The sequence below is a fragment of the Carcharodon carcharias genome, chromosome 5, assembly GCF_017639515.1.
Source record: "Carcharodon carcharias isolate sCarCar2 chromosome 5, sCarCar2.pri, whole genome shotgun sequence".
Lineage (NCBI taxonomy): Eukaryota > Metazoa > Chordata > Chondrichthyes > Lamniformes > Lamnidae > Carcharodon > Carcharodon carcharias.
This window is the reverse complement of record NC_054471.1, coordinates 179,050,831-179,066,702: the sequence shown is the minus strand read 5'-3', so window position 1 is coordinate 179,066,702 and position 15,872 is coordinate 179,050,831.

The window sequence follows — 15,872 nt, the reverse complement described above, 5'->3', positions numbered from 1 at the left end:
CATTTCTATGTGTCTTAGTTCTGATGAAGGGTCATCCAGACTCGAAACGTCAACTGTGTCCCCCTCCACAGATGCTGTCAGACCTGCTGAGTTTGTCCAGCTATTTTTGTTTTTGTTACGGAAACTTGATCGTTGCTCAGTGCAAATTCTGTGATCTCTTGTGATGGTTATGCCATTTTTGGGAGAACGAAAACTCTGGATCATGGCGCTTAACCAGCAACTCTCACATCCTGAGAATGCCCTAAAGAGCTTCACTGTTAGTTATTTACAAATCCCTTTGTCCTGTTACATATAGAGAAGGTATCTGCATGTGCATAGCACTTTTCACATCCTTAGAGCAGAAACCCAAAGTGCTTTACAGCTAATAAATTAATTTTGAATTTCAGTCACTGTTGTTATGTAGCAAACACACGTGGCAAGCTACATGTGGCAAGATCCCACAGACTAAAAATGAGATGCATAACGAGTTCAACTATTTTCAATGATGTTGAGGGAGGAGTGTTGGATTGGACAACTCCTCTGCTTTGTCATATATAGTGGCATGGAAATTTTAATGTTCACCCAAATAGATACATGTGGTCCTTGGCTTAATCTCTTCTCTGAGAGACAATATTTCTGTCAATACAGCACTTGCTCAGTGTGCCATTGACATGGCTCTCAAGATTATAATGCTCAAATGCTGAGGTGGATTTTGAATGTCAGCTTGACTGAGAGATCAGAGTGCTACCACTTAGGCAAGCTGACACTTAGCCCTTGAGTTTGATAAATTTAGTTAGCATCTGAATTGTTAAAAGTGTAACATCCAGGAAGAACACTCAACCATTACTGTAAATTTGGTAACAAAACAAAAACAAAATTACCTGGAAAAACTCAGCAGGTCTGGCAGCATCGGCGGAGAAGAAAAGAGTTGACGTTTCGAGTCCTCATGACCCTTCAACAGAACTAGCAATTGTAACAGAACTGTAAATTTGGTGGCTGCATGTCTTTAAAAGAACATATGTCTATACATGATGTGGAGCAAACGCATGTAAAATGGAAAAAAAGGGCTAGTCAATTTGTGTTGTCATGGGTGCACAATGAATAAAATAAAAATCCAATTATTTAACTTACTAATAATTACTGACACAATTCAAATGTTTTATCTGTGTACAACATGCATGATTGTGAGTTCAGCAATTATATCCAGCTCAAGTAAGTGATTCATTTTCATCCTGATCTTTCTAGCAAAATAAATAATTTATGAGCAATGTTGGTGAACATACCATTATTATCATTCTAACTAAATGATTGAGCCAGCTGCTGTCACGTCATTGCCGTCCTGACATTAGCAGTGACCAATCTGCGGCTATTTTCAATCTTCCATTTGTCAGACACAGCAGTCCTCGATCACAGTGCCACCCTTGACATTTACAGAGTGGCACTTTGTCATCCTGCCTGGCTGAAATGCCAACCAGCTGCCTGTTCTGCATTGTGGTAGGCCACTGCGTTTGACAGGTTGTGGTCATCTTTGATGCAAAAATGTTCATAACTATAGTCTGATTAAAATGTACATGAAAATACCTGCTGTCATTCCTCTAAAAGCATAACTTAACACTTTTTTTTAAACACTGAGGTCGCATTAGCAATCCTAGTTTGTTCACATTGGATGCATTTGATGAAATGTTAATTAAAAAATGAGACATTTAATTTAACCCTTAATTATTTGGTGCTGGGACATGTCAATTATATTTCACTTAAGAAATTTCCATCAAAATGAATCAACCGAAGTCACAAATCCTTTCGTACAGCCATTATCAGTTCTGCAATTAGAGTGTTATAGCTACAGAATATAAAGTAAGAAGCACCGGAAATCAAGAGGAAACACCACTGTGAAGAACCACCACCTGCCCAAACAAGATAATCATCTCAAGTGGGAATGGAAACAGGGGTTGGGACCTCCCTAATTTGGGAATTCCCAAACTTATAAATCTAAGAGGGACCCGGTCCATCAAGCTGCTGACATCATCATGAATTGAATTCATAAGTTATATTAGGAAACGAATTTATAGTCAACCATCAAACTTCCTTTTGATACCACTTCCTAATCTCTTTTGTTGCCCAGCTCCTGACTGCAACCCTGCTTCCCTCTCTCTCCATGACGCTTCTTAGATGCAGAGGCAGTGACAGTTGGACTGGCTAGGTCTCCAACTCCCCTTCCTGTCTCCTTAGCCACCCTCAGGGGCTTCAAGCTGCTGTAGACTCCTGCCACATTGCCACTCACAAGTCCTGAAATTGTCCTTGCTGCTTTCTCCCTTGCCTCGTGGCATGTGGCTTTGCCCCCTCAGCTTGTCAAAGACCCTGCTTCCTGCAGTGAGGGGCCCACAGAGGCCAACCAGTTCCCCTGCTCAGTGCTCTCCACCACCTTTACCACCTGCTGCCAAAGGCTCTGCTCCATGATACTCATTAATACTTTTTGCTGCTTGCTGCAGTCAATAAAGTGCTGCTTCACTCTACTTTAAGCAGCTTTACTTATTGTAGCAGTTACCCTGTTCCACTTATGGAAGCTGTTCTTCTTTGCTCCCATCAAAGTAGTTTAGCTAGCACTAACTGGGCAGTGCATCAGGCTGAGGGGACAAAGTATCTCCTCATCCACAAAGGCATCAATAATGCCTGCCAACACCACTTGAAGCCCTTTTGATCCATGCGCTTAATCTTCAACAACTTCAGCCCTGATAACTGTTGAAAAGCCAAATGGAGTTCACAAGAAGCAACAGACACCTCATGAAGGACCTAACATAGAAGAGTGCTGGTTTCAATCTTCTACAAAGCTCCTGGGCTATAAATGGCATCCAGACAACCCATGGCAGATGCAGATACCTGACACACAAATGGAAAATTCAAAAGTGTGTGATTGTGATCACCCAGAATAAACTGTGAAACATATAACATCTCAGCATCTGATTCACAAGTATGAAGGAGGCGTCATAGCGATCCACTCCCTTAGTCCTGACACAATCATCTGGCTTAGCCACCTGAATGTTAAATTATAGGGTGGAATGGTCCCAGATTTTCACTATGTGCAGTAGCGGGTGGGAAAATGGACAACTTACCCATAGGTTGCATTGGTGGCTTTTCACGCCGCATCGTCCACTTCCCACCTCATTAATTTTCAGCCACAAGAAACACGCCATCTCGCTGGTGGGCGGCCTATGAAGCACCTGCCACGCTGTTACCACACCATTTCATTACTCTAGGTGCCATATCTAAACAGCAGTTGCATTACTAGTTCTCAATGGTTGCAGCTAGGGCTGCTCCAGTGAAGACATGGCCCTGAAAACCAGGAAGAGTTCACTGATCTGTCACTGAAATACCTTTTGGAGGCTCGCCATGATGTGCTCCTCCCCCACTCTGGCCGCAAGAGGTCCAGCAACCTCACCACTCCAGCTTGGTAAGCAGTGGCAGTGGTGGTCAATGCCAACGCTGCACAGAAGAGGTTGGCCATCCAGTGCAGAAAGAGGATGAATGATCTCATCCAGGCCACCAGGGTAAGGCAGCCATCTCATTACTCTAAACTCACACACTCACAAGCCCATCACACATTCACTGACATCTCACTCACTGCCAGCTCAAGGGACGTCACCACTCACTCTCTCACACAGACCCTACATCTCCATCTGGCCTTATCTCCACTGGAGACTGCCTCCTCAGCCCTCACCATCTTGAGGCCACCTGCACAGATCAACATCTGCCCCCACCCATACTCTGAGATACCCTCCTTCCCCAGTACAGCCCTCACCCTGCAGGCCCTTCATTAGCCTGAGGCCTCTTCTCCCCCTTCCCCAAAAATGCCCTAGTCCTGTAGATGTTGAGAAGGTGCCCCCACCTTACAGCTGGTTTGGTAGGTAGAGACCTGGCCGTGAGCTCCACAAAAGTGATGTGGTGCTGCCTGTGAAACCTGGCGCTGATGACTGCGAGTGCTGCCCAAAGCAAGGTAGGCAAACAAACCTCGAAGTCCCGAGCGAAGTGCAGCTCGCCAGGTGCACGTCGCTTATGTACAGTTGTGAAACATGTTGGCTCGGATGATTCAGCATGGAGGGGGATGATTCCGGCAAGCTGGGCTTATAATGACATGCAGATTTATTAAAATTATGTTCCTGACGTCTGGCAGTGGGAAACGCAGACCACCAGTGGCAGGAGGAGAGGACAATCGCAAACTGGTTTCACAATGTCCTGAAACTGAATTTTTGCCTTCCCGCCATATTGTCCACTCACACCCACCATGACGCCCAACGCCAAAGGGGACGGAAAATTCCGGCCATTGTTGCAAGACATCTACATCAGCCATATGATGCACTGAATTAATTGATCCACCCATGGTATTTAATAGCTTTGAAATGGCAGCACTTTTCTCTGTGATAGAGATCCTAGCGCTAAGAATACAGCCACAGTTAAGCAAAAAGAAATCAAGCATCAAAGCAAGTACTTTACGAGCTGCTTTATTCAGTGCTTGATGTGCTGTTGATGCTGTGGTTGAGCTATCACAGTTCACTAACATTACTATTATCCACCAGCTTACCTCCTTCAATAATGACAAAGTTACCAGTATTCTAGACCAACCACTCGCAGACGTTAAATATAACAATATGAATAATAATAATAACAAATACAAATGTACACATACCAGAAACACTATCCATCAGAAATAAAAAGTTTTCTTTCTCTAAAATATTTAAAGGACATTTTCCTTCAAACAAAAAAAAGCAAAATCAAGACAGTTAACGATTATTAAACATTAACAGTTGATTTGAGTAATGTTCGTACTGAAATGTCAAAAATTCTGCCTTACAGACAAATTTAAGAACTGTGAATGAATGATAAATGTTGTGTGGAAATAACCAACTAATAATTAGATAAAGCAGTAATTCATCCATCCATACCATTTAGAATGAAAACCCATCTAAGCAAGGCAGCTACTGAGACCTCAGAGACAGCCTCAGTACTGAAAAGAGCCACTGGGGAGTAAAGACACCATGCAGTTAATTACATGTGAATACCATTTCTGTACAACACAGTGCCCAGAGGTTTTAAACCCTTGACAGGAAGGCTTTATAATGCTGTTATAGTAGTGTGATTTTCATATTCTATCATTGAAATGACATAATAAAGTTTCACAACTGGGCCAGATTTTGCTGTAGCAGGGCATCTAATGGTGTCTGCCATTTAGGCTTGCCCCTGCAATCTTCAACTCAAATATATTGGCCCACTGTGTTGCTGGAAATCCAAGCTTATAATAGAATGGTGAGAGAAATGGCGGGGGTGGGGGGAACAGAATTTTCCATTGGAGGCTGGGACCCCAATGTCAATACAATTCCCAAGTTACAACACTGTTCCAAGGGGGAAGCAGTCACAATTATGTTGGAGGTCAGACCCAAACTGACAGGAGGGCAGGTTTTGTAATGGTGGCAGCAGGGAAAAGAGGCAGATGTTGAAAGTGTGGGCCTGATAAGGGCCAAAAGTGTGGCAGCCAGTATTGTGGCAGATGTCTTGCAACACAATGACAAGCAGTAGGGAGGAGGAGGAGACGCACAGGCCTGGTACACATAGCAGGGTAGCCTCTCTTGCATTCATGCTGGAGGTGATGCAAGGAAGCCGAGGAGTTTTGCTCCCAAAAAGTAGCAGGAAAAGGCCACCCAATAGAAAACCAAGCAGGGCGGGAGGTAGCACAGCATATTAGCAGTTGCAATGTCATGAGGAGAACCCTAGTGCAGTGCCTTAACAGGTTTAATGACTTCCTTTATTTTGACAATGACAATGTGAGTGCAGTGTGACACCCAGATGGAAGGCCCCCAGGTCTGCAGCTACCAGCAGACACACCAGTTGAGCAGCCTGAGGGTATGTGATCCTTTTTCATCATCATCCTATGTGCTCTGCCTGAGGACAGGTCCTTGGCTCCATGTCCCTCTGTGCGGAGTCAGTCTTTTCATTTCCTAATAACTTTCTTCCATTTTCCAGTTATCTAACATTGGCATTCACTTCCTTCCTCTTCCTCTTTTTCCTTGAAATCTTCCCTCCATTCCATCTGTTAAGCCTGTTTCCTCTTAAGATGTGGCCTTCCCAGTCTCTCTGCCTGTTCCTAATTCCATTCAGCAAATGTCTTTGTTAGTTCACTCTCCTCAGCACTTCATGATTTGTTACTATTTCTGTCCAACTGATCCCTTCCACTCTCCTCCAACCCCATTTCAAAGCTATTCAGCAAGCTTCCTCCTTCACATCCATAAAACAACACTTCAAATCAAGCTCTTTACAAGTCATCTGTTGAGTTGTGTATTCAGCATTCTGGTTAACAACGATCTCTATTTCTAAATAAAGCTATTGCTATCCTGTTCTTATTTCTTTTTGGCACCATCCATCTGTGGATATTATGCTTCCTAAATATTTGAATTCTTGCACCTGTCTTAGTTCTATTCCTTCTGTGAATATCTGACTGTTCCTTGCATTTTGACATATGCATCATTTTGGTTTTGCTGGTGTTCACTTTCAGGCCTGCTGTTACTAGTCTATCTACTGGAACTTGTAATCCTTCTGTGCTTGCTACAAGTGCTTTGTCATCTGCAAATCTAACTGATGTTATCATTCTCCACCCCCAATCTTAACGCTAGATTCTGTGTCTTCAAATGCTTCTTTAATCATCGTTGAAGATGATTGGTGATAAACAACACCATTGTTGAATTCCTCTTTTAATTATACATTGGGCTGAATTCAATGCCACCATTGGTGGGTTTAAAGGAGGCGGGGGGGGGTGGTGGGTGGTGTAGGAAGGCAGTCAGGTAAAATTTAATGGGCGGCTTTTCCACTGCCTTTCAATGGACTCCCAACCCGTGCAAAATTTTACGGGAAGTGTGGAGCTGTCAGGTGGCCCAATTCTGCTTGGGCCTATTAGTGGCCACTCATCCCATCATTGCTAATATTTTACCCATGGTAGGTGGGAGCCCATGCCATTCTGGAAGCTTGACAGTTTTAGTTGCATGGGCTGGTGCTGGGTAAAGCTCAGGGGGAGACCTTCCTTGCAGGACCCCCGGTGCATTGGAGGCACTCCCTTAAAAGGCCATCAACCTACCCCGCAACTCTCCCCCTGGAATCCTGAACAGCCCCCCAACCCCAACCCTTACCCCTCCCCCCCGCCAACTCCTCATCTCCCCCCGCCCAGCACTGAGACCCCCAACCCTGGACTTATCTGGACTCCATGGAATGGTTGGCCTGTAGTCCCAGCAATAGCCAATGTTGCTGGCTGGCTCTGCTGGAGCTAAAGCACTCCCGATCAATTTGATTGACCAGCAGCTCCCTAAGGGATGGACTTCTTCCTGAGATTGGGGCGGGATTCTCACAGTCAAGCAATTAATGCTGCTCCTAGCATTAAACTGCCACGGGGCAGCCGTCGGAACCGTGGCGGGCTCCCCTCGACTTTTTAGCTGGGATTGTGGGAATCATGGCTCCAGTAAAATCCAGTCCATGGCTCTGACTCCCTTTAGCTATATTCACTGTTGTTGTTTGTTACATGCACAGATTTCTTATGGATAGTCCATCTCTCCTGTCTATTGCAATGTCTTTCAGCACTGTCAAGAACTTGTTCCAGTCAACCTGACCAAATACTTTTTCAAAATCTACCAGTCCATATTCCATACTGCATTTATTCATTTCTCTTTAATGCTGATTGCTTCCCTCGTCCCTCTTCCTCTTTGGAATCCAAATTGGTCACCTCCAACCCACTCTCTTTGTTACGATTCTCAGCATAGCCGTCAATGCATGGACAATCAGACTAATTGTATGAAAACCAGAACATCAGCATGCTTTTGGCTTCTTTCTCAGGGTGATCATTATTGTCTGCATGAAATCCACTGGTCATTCCCCTGATCAGTAAATATCTTTTCACAGCTTAGTAAACACTAATATAACCCATGCTTTTCATCAACTCTGCAGGGTATTTCACTTATCCAGTTTTCTAAATCCTATTTATTGCTGCTGTTCTTTCACTCTCCAGCAATTCTTCTCCCATGAAATCCATGTCAGCGTTAATCCCTTCTTCTGGCTCAACCATTTCAGGTTTTTCATTTTTGCATATAGTTCTTAAATGTGCTCCTTCCATCTTGCTCTTATTTCGTCGGGGTTTATTTCAGTCGAGGAGCTCATGCATTCAAATGGACTTCTCCATTTCCTTCTTAACATGGGAGGAACATGAGCCCACGGTGATTACTGACCCATAAGCAAGGCTCAAAGCCCTGGTGCAGTGAGAGCCTGGCAGCACTTATAAATGCAGTATCCTAGTTAAAGGAGAAGAGTAAGAGGCCTTCAATAAGCAACCTTAATGAAGCATGTAAGATTCTGAAGGGGGTTTGGCAGGGAAGATGTTGAGAGGATATTTCCCCTTGTGGGGAATTTAGAACTAGGGGGTACAGTTTCAAAATCAGAAGAAGATGAGGGAGAATTTTTTTTCTCTCAGAGGGTCTTTAATCTTTGCAATTCTCTTCCCCTGTGAGCCTGGTGGAGGCTGGGTCATTGACTATATTCAAGGCTGAGTCAGATGGATTTTTAATCAAAGGCTATGGGAGACAAGAGGAAATTGGAACTGAGTCCACAATCAGATCTGCCATGATCTTACTGGAAGCAGAGCAGGCTCAAAGGTCTGAACAACCTATTCCTGCTCCTAATTCTTATGTTCTTAAGAAGATATTAGAATTGATGAGCAAGGACCGTATTGCCTTATCTCTCTCTCTCTCTCTTTTGTCCTTGCTGGAGAAGAGAGCAGGAAGTCCATGGAGTCGTTGTCAGTCAGCCATCCTGACTGCATTGGAAGAGGCAGCATTGACATCACAAGGCTGGTGCTTCCTGAAGAAGTGGGTGCTTGAGAGATGGGAATACCTGTTGGAGCGGATGAAAATATTAAATTCAATAGATGAAGGGAATGGAATGTACTCTTCTCCGTCTGACAACATGCCAAAACATCGGCTACATTGGGAAGCCTCAGCTCTGCAGAAGCACCTGCTATCATGGATGAGTTCACATGATCAATTCTTATGTCTCTCACAGGGCTAGTTGTGGAGGGGCAGCATGCCAGAGCTGCAACAACATCACCAATATCCTCAGATGACATGGAAGCCACAGAATCAGAACCATCTCATCATTCAAACACATTATCCACTAATGCATCTTAACATAGAACTTTCCATTCTTACACATGGTACACATCTCTCCAGTGTTCTCCGTGTCCCTGTTACTCTTCAACACTTTTCCCCTCTTTTCCACTTATGCCATCTACTTCAGAGGATCCTAGCATGTAATTAGAAAGGCATTGGGTGAAAAGCACATCAAGAGTGAGCAGGAAGAGGTAAGAGGGGAAGAGGCAGCTGTGGGCAGTCCCACTCGGAGGATGGGGGATAGAAATAGCCATCTTTGCCAACACAGGTCCTCAAGACTCACAAGTAAGGTGACCAGCAGCATAAGCTGTGTGCACAAGTTTTGGAGTTCCCTGAGGTAGTGCAGAATCATGGGGTGAGAATGGAGGAGTCCAGTTGAATGCATGAGCCTCCCCAGTGAAAGGCGACCAACCTTATGGAAAGCCATGTGCAGCAGCACTCTGAAAGGATGCAGGAACACTGCATAGAAATGCAAAGAATGCATGGAACACTCTGCAGCATTGACTGATCAGTTGCACCAGTGGCATAGAGTTGCATGAAGTAGGTGCCAGTAGGACCTCAGTTGGTGGTCTCCTCCAGTGATGCAGAGCACCATGAAAGGGCTGAGGCAGTCACCAAGGAGCATAAGAGTGGCATCCCTCACAGGGCATGATTATTACCCATTGGTCTCTTTGGCCCTTCTGACTCTCTAACTGAGGGAGTATCAATGCACCAAGGACCTGATGCAGAGGCTTTCATGCAGTAACACCAATGCAGCAGCCCCTGGAGGTGTGCCCACAGGCTCCTTCATAATGAGGATGACCACCATGAGCAACCAAACCACAAGCAGCCACACATGAGGAGGCTGCTTCCACCTCATCTGAGGCCACAAGGGGACCACATAGAAGTGGCTGATAGCGAAGGCAAACATGTTGTTCTTCATGTTGATTGGTTCACTTGGTGACCCCATTTGTGACTGTGTAAATTATTATTTATTAATTACATTGGAGACGTTGAACCGTAATCCCAGATGTATGAGTTTCTATTCTTTCATGGCAAAAGTGGAAAGGAAGGAAAAAGTGTCGTAGAATAGCCATGGTCTTTGAACAGGGACACTGAGAACACTGGAGAGATGTGTGTCATGTGTAAGAATGGAAATTTCTGTGTTGACTGAGTATTCCCACAGGCAGATCAAGTTTGGCGTCTAAGGATGCAGTCCTGCTGGATCAGTATCGCTCAGGTGAAATTTGCCTTGATTAAATGTATCCTGGCATTCATGCCATTCTAATGAGTGCCCTGACTCTTGAGACGGCCTTGGCCACCTCCCTGTACAGTATGGGCAGCGAACTGCATAGCATCTTCCTCCTCCTCTTCCGCTTCCACCTCCTGCTCCTCCAAAGAGCTGTGTTGTGCTGGAGTTTCACCCTCTTCAATGTCCATAGCTCTCTGTAGGCCAACTTATGGGGAGTGCTACAGACCACCACAACGCATGAGGTCTTTGGAGGAGTAGGCTGCAGGGTGCCATTCGACCTGTCCAAGCATTGAACCTTATCCTTGGAAGTCCAATGGCCTGCTCAGTGGTGTTCCTTGTAAGCAGATGGCTTTTGTTAACGCATCTCTGTGGCTCCGTCTCAGGGTCTCATAAAGGTGTGAGTAACCATCTCTTCAAGGAATCTCCCTTGTCCCCTAGAAGTCATCCACAGACTTTCTGTGGTGACCTGAAGACTAGCGGCACACTGGATTGCTGGAGGATGAAGATGCCTTCACAGTTGCCAGGAAAGCAAATGCATAAATGCATAAAGTATACCATCTGTACATTGAGGGAATGGAAGACCTTCCTGTTGGTAAATCACACTTCTGCTCAGCTGGCACATTTATGGCTACATGGTTACAATTGGTGATGCCCTGCACTTGTGGAAATCCAGTGATAGGGGCAAATCCCACTGCCCTTTGTGCCTACAAGGCCCACCTCTTTGAAATTGTATGCATTTCCCAGCCCTCACAAACAGAGCATTAGTAACTTGTGAGATACAATGTTGTGCAGCCACTTGAGAGACACCACCATGGCCCACTGCTTTTATCTCGAATGAGCCAGAGGTGAAGAAGTTCAAGGCCACAGTTACTTTTATAGCTACTAGCAGGGCATAGCAACCAGTATCGCAAGGTTTGACGTCTTCCTCAATAAGGCACAAATCTCAGATACCATCTGCCCAGATAGGTTCAATCTCCTGTGGCACTTGCTTTCTGACATGTTCATGGAGCTTCTTCGAAGGGTGTGGCCTTTGTTGCCTTCCTGCCCCTCATACCTCTCCTCTTCCCTCCTCATTCCCAGGATCTGCATCTTCTCCTGAGGATGTTGCTCCTTATCACTACTTGACACTATCTCCAAGTACCCTATCCCATGTCAAGCTCTTGCCTTACTTGTGATCAGCAGCACTCACAATATTTACAGTATCCCTCTTTTATGGCATTATGATCCCTGGAGGTTCACAAATCCCTGATTTGTCAGAGCACGCACAGATCACTTGCTTCGCTAACTCTGCACACCTGATGGCCATGGATGAGTGCCCCTCTCAGCCATGCACCGTTCTATGAGTCCGTCTCATTGAAAGGCATAACCATGACTGGCTCCTCACTGTGTTGCCCCTCCTTCTACTTGGCAACTCCAAATCCAGTGTCGATCCCGCCCCTTCCCACAACATTTGCAAACTAGCCCTTAACAAACTGACAACAAGCTCCTTAACAGGCTTGCAAAAGCAAAATACTGCAGATGCTGCTAATCTGAAATAAAAACAGAAAATGCTAAGGCAGAATTATTCATCCCAGGGGCGGGCGCGTGCCAGGCCTGAACAAGAGTGAAATAGTGCACGATGATGTCGGGCGAGTGCCCCGATGTCATCGCGCACTCTCGTGATCTTTCAGTCGGTGGGCACGCCTGAGAGGTGGCAGCTCACCTGCTGATGGTTAAGAGGCCTATTAAGGCCCTGAAGTAATGAATTAATTTGTATTTTTCACTGCCTGCTCAACAGTTCGGTTGGCTGGCGGCAAATAGGCCAAGCAGCCTTCGCATTTTTTACGAAACCTCATCCCGGATGGGATGAGGTTTCCAATGGTTACTAAAAGAAAAAATAACATTTTTTTAAGGGTTTTTTCATGTCCCTCTTCATGTAACTGAGTCCCATATGGGGCCATGTTTATATCGCTTCTAAAATCTTTGTTTTTTCATTTAAAAACCTTCAGCTCCCTGAGGCAGCTCTGTGAGCTTTCAGTGCACACCTCCCCCTCGCATGCGCAGACTTCAGCGCTCATGCTTCTCCTGTCCCCTACCCCGGCAGCGCTGGCTGTTAATTGGCCAGTCAACGTGAAATCGAGTTCGGGGCCCAATCGCGGGCGGCATTCCGTTTCGCGGCCTCTCCTGGGCCCCTCCGCTACGCCCGCCCGACGAGGGGAAAATCCTGCCCCTAGAAATATCCAGCAGGTCCGGCAGCGTCTGTGGAGAGAAACAGAGTTAACAGCTGAAATTTCCCAGCCCCCAGTGGCAGGGCAGGTGAGCCTTCGAAATCTCCATTCACATCGGCAGGACCGGAAGGTCCCACCCGTGTGAGGCTGGGAAACTCCGGCCAACTTTTCTGGTCGATGACACTTCATCGGAACTGAGGAAAGATAGAAATGTTCTGAACAAGTGAAAGTGGGGATGCAGCATTCCTTCATGGTTTTTTTTTTTATTCACTCACGGCATGGGGGCTTTGCTGGCTGGGCCAGCATTTATTGCCCATCCCTAGTTGGCCTTGAGAAGGTGGTGGTGAGCTGCCTTCTTGAACCGCTGCAGTCCATGTGGTGTAGGTGCACCCTCAGTGCTGTTGGGAAGGGAGTTCCAGGATTTTGACCCAGCATTCAGATTGGTTGTTACACGGCCATTCACACTTCCATCACCTCACCTCATTTGTTTCCTTACTGTACCCATTGCCACTTCATTTGGCTTTTGTACCATGATGCCTTTTGTCATTTAATCTCTCCTGCTCTCCACCCTGTCACAGAGCTTCTCTCCTCCTCCCTCCCCTTTCATTTGCTCAAAAGGTACTGGATTTCTATTTTTCCTCAGTCATTGACCAGAACATACAGTGCTTTATTAATAGGGACACAGAGTACAAGAGCAAGGAGGTTACGCTGAACTTGTATAAGGCACTAAGTTCAGCCTCAGTTGGGCACCACATTTTAAGAAGGATGTGAAGGCACTGGAGAAACTGCAGAAAAGATTCATGAAAATGCCGTCGGGGGTGAGAATGGTCCCAGGTATGAGAAATATTGGTTATGAAAATAGATAGGAGAAATTAGGTCTGTTTTCCTTGGAGAAAAGAAGGCTCAGAGAAGATTTGACAGAAGTATTCAAAATCATGAGGGGTCTGGACAGAGTAGATAGGGAGAAACTGTTCCCACTCATGAAAGGATCGAGAATGAGAGGACACAGATTTAAATTGGAAAAAGCATCAAAAATGCTGTGAGAAAAAACTTTTTTACACAGCGAGTTGTTTTGGTTTGGAACGCACTACCTGACAGTGTGATGGACGTAGGTTTAATCAAAGCAATCGAAAGGAAATTAGACCGTTATCTGAAAAGGATTATGGGGAGAAGGGTTATGGGGAGAAGGCGGGGAATGGCACTAAGGGAATGGCTCATGCGGAAAGTCGGTGCAGACACGATGGGCCGAATGGTCTTCTTCTATGCTGTAACAATTCTGTAGTTCTGTGGTTTTACATTTTTATTTTGTTAATTGGTTTAATTGGGCAAGGATCCAAACAGGCTGGGTTGCTGGGTCCCATCTTTTGTCTTCCTCAGCAAAATTACCGATTGGCGGAAAGCATCAGGGAACCAGCATGATGGCTGGCAGTGGGAAATTATATGCCAGCCTGAATCAGTTTCCACCTCCACTGCGCCACCAAAATCCTGCTCAAGGGGTCTGGGAATTGAGTACACAGAACAACCACGAGATTGGATTATTGAGAAATACACCGTGGAGGGACTGAAAGGGAAACGTAAATTAGAGTGGATGAATTTGACGTGAAATCAGGTGTAGAAATTTCAATAAACAGAGAGGAATAAAGATTTGATTAAGACAAGGGAAACAAGAGACAGAACAGCAAAGCTAAGGCAAAAATATTAAAACTTGACATTTTAAAAGTTGCCCTGAAAAATACAAAATCTGAAATAAAACTCTGAGTGCCTAATTTCAGCATTGCAATTGCATCTACTGAATGGGAAGCCAACATATCCATTGGCAAAGGCAGTATTTTCTGAACTGGTGCTTTGTAATAAAATTGTAACATTCAAATGCCATTGTAATAAATATTCAACAATTCCCAAGACTGCTGCTGAATGCAGATGAATAGAGAAAGCCATTTAAATTGAGGAATGCATGCCAATGCATATATGCAATAAAGGTGAAACACTATTACAAAGAAGCATTGTAAATAATGATAGAAGATGTTAATGCCAATGAAACCTTTCCTGAGTGGGTGAACCCTTCAGGAGCCAGTTGGTCAGTCATCCACCACAGAACACAAGACTCCGTGCTGCTCTTGTAGCTGCAGTATTCACATGCCTGGTCCAGTTAAGATTCTGAGCAATGGGAACCCAGGATCCTGGTGGTGGGGATTTCAACAAGGATAAGGATATTGAATGTCAAGCAGAGGTGATAAGACTCTCTCTTGTTAGAGATAGCCATTGCCTGGTACTTGTATGATATAAATGATACTTTCAACTGGCCTTCACTTTTTCTATGGCAAAAGGAAATGTAGATAGAGTAATAACACATCCAACTGGCATTTGTTTACTTTTATATGTGGCGAGGCTGGCATACCACAAAATTCACTGTGCTATGTCCCCAAATTATACAGGTAATGATACCAACAGACACAGCTTGGATAAGCTGGAAGATTTGCATCTATTTACATAAAATATTTTCAAATTTGTTTCAGTTGGATTGGTCTTCTTTATGCTACAGTGATCATCTAATCTAAACTCCAGCTTTAGTAAAGCTATATTTCCACTATCTATATTCCGCATCAAATGTGGAGACGTTTTATGCTACGGACTCATGTCCCTAAAAGTCTTTTTGATACATCCTTGGGGAATGGATGACGCTAACAATGCCAAAATTTATTGTTCATTCCTAAAAGTGGAGTGATTTGACAGGTCTCAGTTTAATTGAGTGTTTTAAGAGCCACGAATAAGAGGAGCCCTGCATTTCTCTGAGCTGGAATGGCACTGCCGCCATCCATTGGCGGAGAGACTCCTCTGTACGCTATTCTGGTACAAATATACTTCGACACTTTGTCAGAGCTTTCTTCTGAGTTATTAAGTTACTTAACCTCCTGGAAAATGTGCACAGCCACAAGAAGATTTATCTGACAGCTATCCCTGTTTGCATGGTCGCAACAAGAGGGGAACCATAATATTCAAGAGGGCATTTCTCCCTTTGATGAAATGTATCCTTATTCCTTCCAATTTCTTTCATAGTCAGGGGGCAGAAACTTTTCCTCGTTGGGCGGGCACGGTGGGCAGGCCAGGGAGCGGTCACAAAACCGACGGCCAACTGCGATTGGGCCCTGACCGCGATTTTGTGCTGGCAGGCCAATCGAGGCCCGCCCTGCGTGAAAAATGACTTCGTCCTGGCCGGGATGGGGCGAGAAGGGGGAGGGGGCCTGTCAGCTGCCTGGTCCAATG